This window comes from Dermacentor andersoni, chromosome 1, assembly GCF_023375885.2.
Source record: "Dermacentor andersoni chromosome 1, qqDerAnde1_hic_scaffold, whole genome shotgun sequence".
In the NCBI taxonomy this organism is placed as follows: domain Eukaryota; kingdom Metazoa; phylum Arthropoda; class Arachnida; order Ixodida; family Ixodidae; genus Dermacentor; species Dermacentor andersoni.
In genome coordinates this window covers 8,231,035-8,246,154 of record NC_092814.1, presented here as the reverse complement: position 1 = coordinate 8,246,154, position 15,120 = coordinate 8,231,035, and the positions used below count along the sequence as shown (strand labels likewise).

The 15,120-nt window shown below is 47.5% G+C and overlaps 1 protein-coding gene across 8 annotated transcripts in view; it reads left to right on the top strand.

The window, feature by feature from the left end:
• Positions 1-15,120, top strand: part of Unc-115a (actin binding LIM protein Uncoordinated 115a) — a 558,372-nt gene that overhangs the window by 229,175 nt on the left and 314,077 nt on the right. The gene's annotated exons all lie outside the window — the stretch shown is intronic.

The window sequence follows — 15,120 nt, the reverse complement described above, 5'->3', positions numbered from 1 at the left end:
AGAAAGGCATACAATTCTCGTGGGGTACTGCAGAAGCCGCCGCCTTCTCTCGTCTCATCACTCTTCTCTCCTCACCACCCATTCTCGCCCACTTCGACCCTGATGCCCCTACAGAATTGCGTACAGATGCCAACGGTCATGGCGTAGGTGCCGTCTTAGCCCAGCGTCAGCGTGGCCATGATCGCGTTATTGCTTATGCGAGCCGCCTCCTCACACCATCGGAGCGCAACTATTCCATTACGGAACAAGAATGCCTTGCTGTAGTCTGGGCGGTTGCGAAGTTCCGTCCTTACCTCTATGGTCGCCCTTTTTCCGTAGTCACTGACCACCATGCCCTCTGCTGGCTCTCATCGCTAAAAAATCCTACAGGCCGGCTTGGTCGATGGGCTTTGAGGCTACAAGAATTTTCATATTCTGTGGTCTACAAGTCTGGCCGCCTGCACCAAGACGCTGACAGCTTGTCGCGTTACCCTGTTGACGACCCTGGCTCCTCCAATATTACCAGTGCTGCTTGTGTATTCTCTGTGTCGCAGCTGCTTCATTTCGCCGACGAGCAACGTTGTGACGGCTACATCAGAGCACTCATTGACCGTTTTGAACACTCCCCCACCGACGCCACTCCACGCCTCTTCGTTCTCCGCGACGGGGCTCTGTACCGTCGTAACCTTCATCCGGACGGCTCTGAGTTCCTGCTTGTCATACCTAAACACCTCCGCTCAACCGTTCTAGAAGAGCTTCACAACGCACCAACGGCAGGATACCTCGTCGTATCTTGAACCTATGATCGTGTACGTCGCCGTTATTGCTGGTCGGGACTTGCCCGTTCTGTACGACGTTACGTCACCGCTTGTTAACTTTGCCAATGACGCAAGAAGCCTTCCCAGCTCCTTGCTGGTTACCTGTAGCCGCTCGACATCCCTGCCGAGCCCTTCCATTGTGTCGGCTTAGACCTTCTCGGCCCATTTCCGGAATCTACATCAGAAAACAAGTGGGTTGCAGTCGCGGCGGACTACGCAACCCGCTAAACCGTAACCCGCGCTCTTCCAACCAGTTGCACAACTGATGTTGCGGACTTCCTCTTGCATGATATCATTTTGATTCATGGTGCTCCGTGTCAATTGCTAACAGACCATGGCCGTATGTTCTTAGCCAAAGTCATTGACGACATCATGCGTGCCTGCTCAATACAGCATAAATTTACCACCTCCTACCACCCTCAAACGAACGACCTCACTGAGCGTTTGAACCGCACCCTTACAGACATGCTATCCAAATACGTTTCAGACGACCACCGTGACTGGGACCAGGCTCTACCTTGCATTACATTTGCGTACAACTCTTCCCGTCTCGAAACTGCTGGCTTTTCGCCTTTTTACCTCTTTTGTGGCCGTGAACCCACGCTACCACTGGACACTGTGATTCCGTCAACCACAGCTTCATCTAGCGCTTATGCCCCTGATGCTATCACCCATGCTGACCATGCTCGCCAACTTGTGCGCACTCGTCTGCAAGTCTCTCAAGGCAAACAAAAGCAACGCTACGACCTCCGTCACCGTGATGTCCATTTTGTGCCCGGCACCCTCGTGTTGCTTTGGTCAGCTTTGCGTAAAGTTGGCCTTTGTGAAAAACTGCTTTCCTGCTACACAGGCCCATATCACGTGCTCCGCCAAGTGACCGATGTCACTTATGAAATCGTTCTAGACACGCCCACTACGTCGTCCGCTGTGACAACCAGTGACATTGTCCACGTCGCCCGGCTCGAACCCTACAACTCTCCACGTGCCTTGGATATTTAACAGCACCGTGACGGCACTTTTGCCGCTGGGGAGTAGTATTTTTTTATCATTGAGCGATGCTCAAGAGACGAGCCGCCGTGAGAACGGCGACGAAGTGGGTCTGTGCCCTTGGCGCGAGCGAGTGTCGGCCTGGTGGTCTGGCTCCAGTGTAACTAGCCTGTATATAGCCTCTTTCATCTGTGTCTTTCCACACCTAACAATACCTATATCATTGCTTGCGCTGCCTACGTTGCTAGGTATTGGGAGACAGCGGTCCCACCCTTCGTTGCCACCTACTACATATCCTTCTGTTCTGACCCACATTTCCCCGCAATGGACCTACGCGACTAATGAGTGTGGTCACCAGTTCCATGCCTCACTGTTGTGAAGCAGCTTCTCCTTCTTCTTGGTTCATTCTCCGGTCAACAACTGCATTCTTTTCACCATCCTCATATGCATGGCCTAGCCAAATGCCAGGAACAGAAAAGTCAATATCTTCAATATTTTCTCAGTGTGGAATCAAATCCCAAGGTCTGCGACAGCATCCCGCTGTTCATCGCCTCTGCCTTCCAAAACCGTGCGGCGTGAGAGGACTGCTTTAAATACTTTCTTCTGTACACTCAACCCACGAACTATACCTAGGCCTCTATCCTCTAATTTTCTGGTTGCCCCTCCTGTAGAAGCCTGTCGCCTCACCTGCCTTCGTGTTCTTGCTTCCCAAGATTGCTCTAAAGTGCACTATGGCGGTTCATGCTAGCATGGGCATGGCACTCTCTTATTGGCTGGCTATGCTGATGTGGGCGTAGGTTGGTGCACTGACTCACACTGACTCACACTCATTTCAAAGGTGTGAGTGCGAGTGAGTGCCAGAGAGCGGGAGCGGAGGTGAGTGCGAGTGTGAGTGAGTGCGAGTGTGAGTGTGGGTGGAGATGAGTACGAGCGAGTGCCAGTGATTGTGAGTGGAGGTGAGTGTGAACGTGACTGAGTACTGTGAGTGCGAGTGGAGGTAAGTATGAAAGTGAGTGAGTGCGAGTGCAGCTGAGTGCCATCGTGAGTCAGTGCTTGTGTGAGTGGAAATGAGTGTGATTGTGAGTGAGTGCTTGTGTGAGTGGAAATGAATGTGAACATGGTGTGAGTGAGTGGACGTGAGTGTGAATATGAGTATGACTGCAGGTGAGTGTGAAGGTGGGTGAGTGGAGGTGAGCGTGAACTTGAGTTATTGAGTGCGGGCGAGTGTGAATGTGAGTGAATGCTTGTGAGTTGAGGGGACTCTGAATATGAGTGTGAATGACGACATTAATGTAAGTGCTCGTGAGTGTTCGTAGACTTTAGCACGAAGGTGAGTGAGTTAGCGTGAGCAGACGTGAGTAATAACGTGGTCGAGTATATCACAGCTTTATGGTGAGTATATCTTGCCTTTATGGTGTATGCACTACACATGATTCAGTGAACTTCTCAGAAAATAATTTCTGGGGTTTTACTTTCCAAAACTACGATATGATTAAGAGGCACGCTGTAGTGACGGACTCCGGATTAATTTTGAACACCTGGGGTTCTGGCATTCCGCCCCCATCGAAATAAGGCTGCAGCGCCCGGGATCAAACCCGTGTCCTCGAGCTTAGCAGTGCTACTTTTCAAATATAATGGCACTTGCCAGAACCACAAGAATAGTCTCAAACGATAGCACAAACACAAAAGCCAACGGATTCTATTATGCTAAACTCGACGTGCCTACTGGTGTAAATTCTAGGATTACAGGTATTCTGGGCTGTTCACCATGTTTGTGATATATCCACCCAAAACTGCTTTGGTAGTAAAGTGACATAAAATATGTAAAACATTCCAATTAAATACTTTCTTCAGGACTGAAAAATTAAGGATAGAGACATATCTCCTCATCCCAAATGCCTTGTGGGGTTCGTCTCACCACTTGACACTCGCCCTCCCAGTTTCGGCGCTCGGGAGGCGTAGATCAGCTTCCATGGAGTTACGAGAGTTTAGACATTAAGTAATAAGTTCTGCTGTTTGCGCATGTGTTTTTATCGTATCTTATATTGTGTAGTACTAGAGAAACAATGAGAGAGCGCGGTTAACCTGCCCGAAGGAAGTGATTTTAGTGCATTTCGGCAGAATATCTGCGCTTCTTCGTTTTTTTTTCTTCCTTTGCCACATTTTAACGTTGGCTGTCTGCTGCTAGTCGAAAGTGATTTGAAGCTAGGTCACTTTCTCCAGCCCTGCAAAACTTGCACGTACCACATTGCTGTAGTTTATACAGTTTTTTCGTGTTCTCGGCATTTATTGTGTGAATGGCTCTTCCACTGAAACCTCGTTGTTAGGCGGGCCAAGGATGGAAAATATTTCCTTTCCTGCAGCGAAAAGTGTGCGGATTGAATGCGCTCAAGCAGGCGAATGGAAGTCGCATAGCGTTTATTTCTTTTAGAATACTGCCGATCTCGTAAGAGATCGTTGCAGGGAGGGCATACATATAAATACAAAAGAAGCACAATCAAGTAATTTATACAACAGGGAACACTAAAACACAAGCAGAATTAATTCATGAAATTATTAGTAGCAGTAGGCTTGGTATGAATAAAAAATGGAAATCATGAAAAATACAATGACAGGATGCGCGATGATGCTATCAGATTATTCAACCAAAATCCCGATACAGGTTTAAAAAAATTTTTTTTCGCAGAATGATCAGCATAGACATTACTTTCCACCATAGCTAATGTTACACTTCGCTTGTGTGGCAACTGTTAATGCGAGCGCAAAGCGCAGACATTCGAAATCGGGCATGGGAAGGCCTTTACAGACGGCTCCGAAGGGCCGGGAAGAGTAAGGCTCCTCGGCTTTAGGTAGGCGCCAATGAATCGTTGAGACACGATTGTTGGAAGTCATGCGAGCCGTGTGCATGCGTGTGTGTACCAGCGGCGCCTACTCTTCCTTCGGACGCTCACCCCTTCTCCCCATCTGCGGACACAAGTTGGAGCCGGGTGCTTGCAGGTGCACGCATGAGACGGTTATGCCCATTTAAGGTCCGATCTTACACCTGCGTTCCTGATTAGACCAAACCGTGTTAGGGTGACCTAGAATACTGAGAGGGTGACGCTTTTCTGGAGAACTGCCACGCCGCTGCGCTGCTTTGCCGCACCTGCGGGCTTTTTCCACTGTGGAAGCTGCGCCAAAGCGGCGGGCATCTGCTATGCACTTGATAATTGGTCGCTATTAGCCAACAATGCGATAATTAAGCTCCTATAATACACTATGTAACTGCAAGATAATACTGCAGCGACTCGCCACACAGAGAACGCGTTTGTGTGCTGTAATTACGGGGATTTTGGATATTTCCTTCTATGCTTGCAGGTTTGTCATTGCAATGGTCCGCACCTACAGGCTGTTTCTGGCACACATTCAGCGCATACTTCATTGTGAGCGGAGCTATTTAGTTAAGTGTGGCATGATGATACGTAAACGTGCTGCAAAATACAATAAGCACAAGATGACGCACATAACCAGAATGAATTGGATGTAAACGGCTTGTTCATGCTAACGCTTTGCGCCTTTAATTTCATCATCATCATCAGCCTGATTTGTGTCCCCTGCAGGACGAAAGGCTCTCCCTGCGATCTCCAATTACCCCTGTCCTGCACCAACCGATTCCAACTAGCGCCCACGAATTTCCTAATTTCATAGACCCACCCAGTCTTCTGCCGACCTCAATGGTGTTTCCCTTCTCTTGGTACCCATTCTGTAAACCTCATGGTCCAACGGTTATCTAACCAGCGCATTACATGACCTGCCCAGCTCCATTTGTTTCTCTTGATGTCAATTAGAATATCGTCTATACTCGTTTGCTCTCTGATCCAAACCGCTCTCTTTCTGTCTCTTAACGTTATGCCTAGCAATCTTGGTTCCATCGCCCTTTGCGCGGTCCTTAACTTGTTCTCAAGCTTCTTTGTCAGTCTCCAAGTCTCTGCCCCATATGTCAGTGCTGGTAAAATTGCACTTTTTATGGTAAAGCAATCCCAGCACCTCGGATGAATATTTTTTTATGTACAGTGATCCCTGTAGAAAGACACAAAGCCGATGAATGACTGACCCCACCATATTCCGAAACGTCCACTCTGTACCTGTTTATAATGAATATTTGTTGTCTCATGTTATATTTTTGTCAGGCACGGAACATAGATCTCTATATTTCTTGATTATATTTATTATTTACATAGAGCAGGTTTTTACTCCTGAACAATTTTCTAAGGTATTTAAAATAACACTTCTATGTTTGTACATTGCTTGCCATATTTTTGATTTGGCAGTTACTTATAGTATACAGTAAAAATGCTGGTGTACCTATGCCTTTAATTTAACTTCATCTGGATATCTGTAAAGTCTTTCTGTGGGATACCTTTCGTGTAAAACCTTGTGGAATAAAGTTTACCTGGCATTGCTTTTATTTCTAATGTCTGCATTTATTATAAGCTTCGTCTAAGCACGGCAAAGCTCGTTGCTGCATGCTATCTCAGAAGCGAAATAAGCTTACATGATTATGGCGCTACGGCCGTCTACTCTTTATCTCGTTTTACTTAAGCTCTCTTTCGGTGCTCTTTGGATAATAAAGTACTATTCGAGGCTATCAAATTGTCGAATGAAGACATTTGGGTATGGCTGTAAACCAATGGCAACCATGACTGGAAAGCTCATAGTGGTGAGCGAAGCTGTAACTGCACCTGTGTACTGCAGTTGACTGCGCAAGCAATTTTTTTTTTTTTTTTTGACTCTTAATTATTGCATGCATCACCCTTTTGCCCAAATACCCATTCAAATAACTGTTTTCGTTGTCTCCTTCTGTGTGCGACTTCATTTTTCAAGTTTCTATGCTGTACAGCTCCCACATTACCGTTTCTTAACTCTAGCACCGGAACTAGGCTGCGCTGATGCTGTTTGACACGTGATTTTTCCCTTATCTTGCTGCTCCAGCACTAAGACAGCGCTTAAATATGGGTAAGCTCCATGCTGTACTGCACCATTGAATTTAAATATCCTCCAAGTGTCTTGCGTAGAAACTGAATGCAAGAAAACTACAGCGCGTAGCAGACACCCCTGCCTTTCACTTGCGTCCCGAGCGCAGAAAGCCCACGGGTGTGGCACAGCAGCGGCGCAGCACCGCAGTTACCCGCAAGAGCCTTACGTGGGAGCCGGTGCTTTGGACACTCTCCCAGTATTCTAGGCAACCATGCTCGTGTTCCAGACCGCCATGTGAATCTCCACATGGCTCTCATTGGTCAAGTTAACGCAGCCGCTCTTTTCGACGCTAGTGCCAAGGTGCCCTTCAGTTACGTCTCTTTCGGGCGGGTGATACTTGAGGAAAGTGGTGGCGCATGTGGTTGTTTACATCATCATGGCAACAGGAACAGCAGCCGCGCGGCACCTCCTCTCCAAAGCAGCTTTTTTTTATTATTATTATTATGGAAACTTGTCCGGCTCGCTACCCCCCCCCCCCCCCCCCATGTCGCATGCAGTTTTTTTTTTGTTATTGTTGCTTTTGCCTCTTGCCTTTTGCCTGTTGCTTGTGCCTGTGGCGTGTTTTTTTTTTTTATGCACGAGCGTCACGCCGTGCAACAGCTTTTTTTTTTTTTCATTCAAATACACCGAATGGACGGCATGGCACGTGCAAGTACACAAATAACGCTAATGCGTCCTTCAAAGCATAAAGACGCATTGGAATTGTTTGTTCCATACTCAAGTGCTGTGAAGACGGAACCTCGTAAGGGATATAAAGAAAGACCGCGCTGCTCTGTAGATAAGAATACTTCTAACTTTTGTAGTGTCTGGCATACATTACGGTGCTCTGTTGCACGATGTTCGCTTGCCCGTAGCAATGTATTAAACCAGTTTGTTTAAGTAATCTCATCTACGTGCCGTTCCCTCCTCGATCAGGGAGGAGCAAGCTCTGAGCGAACGCTGTTGAAGTTGGCGGCCGCTCAAAGTCATGAAGTTATTTAAATATAAAGCGTTAGTAATGGAAAGACTAAGTTCATTTCGTTCCCTAATTGTTTTAAGGAAATATGAATATTTAAAGCAATTTTAGTTAAAGGTGTATTCATTAGGTATTCTAGAGTGCCTGTGGAATGTTGGCCTAGAACGACTCAAAGAACTTGGTACGGATATGTCAATGGTTTTGTCACCGTGAATAATTTGAAACAAAAGCTTTAGTCGTGCCAGTAAGAGTGAGTGTAGGTGAGTGCGAGTGTGAGTGGGCGCTTGTGTGAGTGGAAGCGAGCGTGAACATGAGTGAGTCCGGGTCCTGGAAAAATTCTGGCGAGTGAGCCTGAGGGAGTATTCTCGAACACTGCCAACCTATGGATGTGGGGCTGCAAATGATTTCCAAGCTCACCGGATCATCTGTCCGAAGAAAGATAATTCGATTATTTGTGAAGGCTCAAGCCACTGGACGTTGTTTTATTCAGCGTATTTTTTGTAGCTGACACAGCGTCACGCTTTGACCATTTCTTACGAATGGTGTTTTTTTTTTTTAATTTCCTTTGTTCTTTCTCACACTCGCTCGGTAATAAAACAGCTGTGACCTAGCAGGGCTACACCACTTTTTGATTAACATTCGGGAAGACGGCGATGTCATGTGTTCAAGAAGAGAAAAGAAGGAACATTGCAGGTCTAAGCCAACAAGCCTACACTTGAAGACACATCTCTGCAATGACAAATTTGTCGCTTTCAACAGTGAACCGAATCATCCAAGCATGGGAGAATTGAGGTTGCTCCACGTAAAGCCCGCCCAAAAGTGGCTACTGAAGACAAGGTAGTAGCCATTGTTGCGGCAGCTGTGGACAGTCCAACTGCATGTGTTCACGAAATAAGGATAGTGCAGGGCTGGCAGGTGTGTCAAACACAACCGTTAAGCGCCGCCTGTATGCAATGGGCCTTAAAGGGACACTAAATGTTAACATTAAGTCAACGTGGACGGTTGAAATACCATCACAGAAGCGTTGAAACGCTCGTTTCATGCGAAGAAGAGACTTATTTTAAGAGAGAATGCGTTCTGAAGCGTCCGCGTGCCTCTAGCGCAGTTCAAATCGCCCGCCCTCCGATCGAGGACTGGTGACGTCATGGTGTCATAGTGACGTTGCGCCGTCGGCGAGTGAAACAGCGCCCACAGACGGCGCTACGGCTTTTCTGCGCAATACGCAAACGTGCGGCCAGAAACAGAGCCAAGACAGAGCCAACAGCAGCGTGAAACCGGAACTATGGTGGCTAGCGGAAGGGAAAGCGCACGACGATAAGCTGGTTCTTTATTTTATGACGCCAACTTTCACGCCTGTTGCAATGGACGACCGTGACAACGATGCATTGGCTCGCATTGCTGGGCTCGACTACAGCGATTTAAGCATTGATGAACGTGACGTGCTGCTGAGGGCTCGCACTGCCAGCGTTGTTGCGTGCTACTACGACGGAAACTCTGTCATGGCTGTACATATTCGCACATTTGTAGCCTTTCCTTCGTGAAAACCAAATGCTGCCCTCACCGCCCCCGTCTTCGACCTGCAGTTCTTGCGCTTCGGAGAATGCAGGCAAGACCGACGGAACAGCGCTACGGGAAAGCATTGCTTTGAAAGGCACTCCACACGACTTCAGTAAGTGGGCGTTGAACTCATAATCCTCTGGACGAAAGTGCAGCGAGCACACTATGCGATTTTTCGGCTCTTTGCCAACGCGCTGTGGCAGAGGTACGGCACTTAACCACTTCGAACGGAGAGGTTCACTGGTTGGCACACAGTGATAAGTAACGTTGGATTCGCCGCTGCAACTGCCCTTGGCTAAGTTCCACGGACCGTTTGCGCATCCCACGACATCACATGGACATGGCATTCTCGCTGCCTGTTCCAAATGCAAGTTTCGCGAGCCAGCAGAACCAGTGCAGCACAATGCGATAACGAAACAACTGAAACTCCAAAGCGCGCGCAGCGCAGAGTCGAGCGAAAATGAAACCTGTCGACCACCCATACTACTGAAGGGTAACGTCAAAATGTTATTTTTTCTTAGAATCGAATAGAAGTAGACAAGTAGCAGTGACATAAATTATGATGAGGAGTGCCTTCGTCATTGGGCTAGTACCGGAATGTCGCTGGGGGGTCTCGAATCGTGTCATGCATCTACCTCAATTCCTCGGTTACTAAAGCTCTGTTCGCAATTATATTGACGCCTTAGACGTTCTAGAGCATTGCTTTATCAGTATAACTTGACTTCATAGTAACCTTTATTGTCCCTTCAAATGCCTGGGACCCCTTCTCCCAGGCATTTGGGGTCTCAGGCGAAGGCCTGAGAACCCCAGTTGAGAATCCAGAACCGCTTGAAGGGAGATGCATACAGTTCGCTCCTCGATGATGTGCTGCTCCCTTACCTTGTTGCGGGGCCATTTCTGGAATATGATTTTGTTATGCAGCATGAGAACTCGCCCATACACAAGTCCAAAAATGTTGCTGTGTTTCTAGAGAATCGTGACATGATACTGGAGAGGCCTCAAATTGCCTCTCCAGTGGCCTGACCTCAATGTCATTGAAACTATCGGAGCAACATGAAGCTTACTCTGGGCCACTGGCAGCTCCGTGCCCTCTCAGCGGACGTGCTGTGGGCTATTGTCCAAGAGGAGTGAGAGCGGCTTAGATCAAACACCAACATTTGTCAGTCCCCATACAGCTCCCTGCAGAACAGCATGGAGGCTGTGATAGGCACTGGAGGCAAACCCACCTGCAACTCAGCTTGGAGAACTTTCGGAAGCGCACCCCACACGCAAAAGTTAGGGACTTCGCACGAATAAAGCCTCAGTGGCCTCGGCAACAGTAAAAGTTTTCATGCTAGTTAGCAGGTCTCCTTGTGGTTCTTTGTGCTTGTTGTCTATGCTTTGTGCAACATTCCACCTGTCCCAAGAAAGAGCTGTGGCGCAGAAAACCTTCAGCAGAGACCAGCAGAGGAAAAAGGAGCAGGTAAAAGGCAAAAAAAGAAGATATTTGTCCAGTGTAGCACAATAAGAACAGCAGTTTTACTAACTGTCGTATGGGTGTGGTTTATAAAGTTCCTTTTAGCTGTGGCCAGTTCTACGTAGGGCAAACAGGGCGGTGTATCAATCAGGGGCTAATGGAACATAAAAAATCGTTAACCGCTGGATCGCCTTCTAATCTCTCCTTACATTGCCAAGATTGTAACTGCACGCCAGAGTTAGGTGAATGGGCGATATTGTACCGGCACAAGAATGAAGATGCGCGTCTAATGGTAGAGGCATGTCATATCTATAATGGTGGAAGTGCGTACGTGAGTCAGCCTTCGATTACTTACTTAAGGAAGAGATTAAGTGCCTTAACAGCTATCTCTCACGTAGACCGGCACATGTACCCGACTGACACGTGGTGATACCATTCCAGAGCTTGCACAGATGAGTTTTGTCTTTTCTTTCTTTCGCCTCAGTGCTCCCTTCAGTTCATAGTCGGCGTTCGTGTTGTCCACTTCTCTTGTGTCCTGTCTGCACGCCTCACCTTTTTTTGCATAATGAATCTTTGCCAACTAGCTCAGCTTTCTGGCGTTCTAAAATTTTGACCCCGTGACAGCATGGCCCAAAGGTCCTCAATTCTCACAATTGGGTACTTTTCTAACGTGGCCACAGGATTAACAGTAATCTTGAAATCTCTGCAAATTTTGGCGCAGCCATCCTTCTTAGCCACTGGAACAAAAGGCGCGGCCCAAGCTGAAGGGGCAACTAGCTCGAGAATGCCCTACCTCTGTAGGCGCTGAAGCTCTTGTGACGTCCTATCCTTCAGGGCAAAGGGCAGGGGGCGTGGCTTGAAAAACTTGGGCACCACATCTTGCGCAACATGAATTTTGGCTTTAGGGTCCTTGAAAGTTCCAAGGCTATGTTGAAATACCTCCGGAAATGCTTGAATGTCATTAACATCAGAAACAACATGAACATCTGCTTCCCGAACAGCAATGTCAATGTCCAGTTCTTGAATCCAATTGCGACCTAGCAGTTTTGGTGGTCCTTCGTCAAGAACAAAGGTTGGACAGGTTTTCTATCGTGGAACTGTACTGCGACATCTGCTTTGCGTTCAACTTGTGTGAGCTTGCCAAAGTAGCTCCGTACGAGCACATCCGATGGCATGACAGTCACTGATGGTAGTAGCTTCTGAAGATGTTCTTTTCAATGACAGAAACGCTCGCACCAGTGTCCAGCTCCATACAGATCGGCTTGCCGCAAACGCTGACATTCAAGGTGTAGGGTGGCAAAGGTGCGACGGTGTTGACTGGCCACATGTCAAACACCATCGGCAGGTGCGTTGTCAACAGTGTTTCACTTGGTGCGTTCCACTTGAAGTTTTAAGAGCTGGAAGCATGGAGCCGTGTAGTTTTGTAGACTTGCACTTCCGCAATGAAGTGTCTTCTCTTCGGAGTGCACACTCGAGCAACGTGTCCTTGCTTTCGGCAGTAGTTGCACGTAGTGCTGATGTGCTTGCACTCGGTCGCGAGGTGTTCTTCCCCACAACAGCAGCATGAGACATGCCCCTTTGATGCCCCGACTTTATGTGAAGGTAGCGAACTTCTTCTGGAACTATCTCACCGGCATCTTTCTTCACAGCTTCGTAGCTTCATGGCAAGTGCAGTTTTCACGGTGCCTTCATACTTGAGGTCTGCTTTTTCAAGCAGCCTCGTTTGCATGGCTGTGTCGTTGATGCCACATACAATACGATCCCTCAACATATTGCCAAGCTCAGTTCCAAAGTTGCAATATTCCAAGAGACTTGAGTGATGCCATGAAGTTATTGATGGACTCGCCCTCCGCACGAATGTGCCTGTTGAACCTAGAACACTGAACAACAGCAGATGGCTTGGGGCAGTAATGGTCACCCAGGATGGAAATAGTTTCTTCGAAGGTTTTGTTTTGCGGCTGGGCGGGTTTAACGAGATCCCACAAGAGAACCATATGTCTTCTGCCCACAACTAAAGAAGACAGACTTCTTTTTTCCTGCTGCAGTGTCATTGGTGATGGAGAAAGCTTCAAGGCGTTCAATGTAGCAGGGCCATGTATCTCCGTCTCCTCTGTCGAATGCTTCGAGGTTGCTGAACATTGGCATGAAGAAGTTGCGTCGAATTCACTAGACAAACGACAAACTCGCGTGCATAGAAGTGGGCATGGAACGACGATACACTTGAACAGACTTGAATGCTTTTTCCCTCGTCGCCACTTGTTACGAGTGTAGCAGTTCCGAGAGGCGGACCGACTCTGCAGTCGCCGTTAACGGTTGCGCCCAATGAATAGAAACCGACAGCGAACTGCAGCACGACCGTACACTTGGGATAGCGCTTGCAACTGATCCCGTGTTGTTTATTTTCTCCGCCTTTACAGGGTGGTGCAAGTGGCGCCATGCAGCGGACAGCCATCTAAAACGAAACTGCAACAATCATCACTGTTCTTTTCATCATTCTGCCAATGTTTTGCTGTGGAAAGCCAGTATCTTCTACAGTCTTTTTTTCAGACTTGATTGAGCGGGCCCACTGAATTGACTCCTTAGCACCAAATAAATGTCCACCCGTAAATATAAAATTTTGGTGTTTTAAAACCAAAGAAAGTCTTCTTTCCACGCGAAACTTGTTCAAACAAGAAGGCATAACTGTAAGCAAGCATTTTTCGTTAGCCACACGCATCACTTGAACATTGTTTCTGCGTCTGTTCAAGAAGTCGTGGCACGTGGGGATAACACCACTAACACTGGCAATCGTTCAACACACAAAAATTATTTGTTCCATTCCAGTTAACACAAATTTGTTTGTCCCTTGGTTCATTTTTGGTTTCACACACAGATTCCTACACTAGGTTGCAACTCGGGAATCAGTGTTAAAACTCCATTTTTGCCCCTTGGAGTAGCCTAAACAATTAAAGGACAACTCCAGCGATTTTCTGGCCATGTGAAGGTAAGTCAGTTTTAGAATAGGGGCTCCCAAAGGTAGTGGGCCCCTAACGATTAGCGTCTCGCCACAGCGCATGTGCCAAACCCAAACGAAATTGAGGTTTGGGTTTTCACACACCCCTAACACTAAATTTCAAAAATGGCACCCCAAGCGCCTTAAACGCCCCAAACCTGCTTTGCATCATCTCAACGTCGCCGTGAACATATGCACATCAATTTGTCTTCTCTTGCCATCTATGCGACTTCTTTTAAATATAGCGACAGCTCGTGCCACCTATGTAATGTACCCTGAATCTCGACAGCATGAATAAAAAATTCCGCTTCTGCTCTCGACTCTCCTGGTCCCGAGTCATATTCGCTCCAACAACAGCACAATGTGACATGGTGTCAGAATAATCGGAAGCACCCCGCAACTATGGCAAAGGCATTTCTGCATCCACTGGCACACATCAAGCCAGGCGAAAACCAGCGACAAGCCAGGGAGGACGGGAAAGAAGTGCACACCATCTACCAAAAAGCACATAAAGGAGCTTGAAGAGCCAAAGCTTGAACTTCAAATGATACAAAAGCTGAAGCAACTCCAATAGAACTCGCAACAACCAACAACATGGGAACCAGCAACTGAAACTGCAGGTGAAACTGCAACAAAGATCTGCACACTGTGGTACAATGCACAGCCCGTGCAAATGTCTAGCCTATGGCTCCTACTGTTACAACCTTGGCAAATTCTGTCATTTCGACAGCATGATGTGTAGGCAAGGCCAATGAGGCAGCATCGCCTCCCGCTAGAGCACAGGTCTCCTTGAGGATCCACACTGACAGGATCAGCAACAAGATTTTTTTCTTGGGAGAGCCTAAACCTTGTTAACATAAACAGCAACTCAAAGTGGATAGAACTGGTCAGCGTAAATGAACACAATGTCAGCTTTAAGCTAGACACTGACTTCGACGTAAATATAATTCCCAACAATCAACTCCGCACATGGCCATCGCAACCTGCATTCAAGCGAACAGCACAAGTGACTATATATACAGAACAAACACTCCCCATCGATGCTGAATGTGAGCTGCACTGCTCAACTGAAAAAAAAAAAGACTGCACCCTGAAGTTCCTTGTCATTAGCCAACTGCTGAAACAGATTTTGGGTGCCAATGCATGCAAAGTCGTGCATCTCTTCACAAGAAGACAGCCGCAGTGAACGACTGTAGCTGCGTGACCAGCAACACAGTCTTCAAAACATGCTCGACGACTTTCCTGATGCAATTGAAGGCATTGGAAAACTGCCTGGAGTATATTCCATACAGCTGAACGAAGGAGTAGCTCCCTCAGTGTCAGCTCCACGCCATATACGCAATGAATTAGAGCGCAAAGT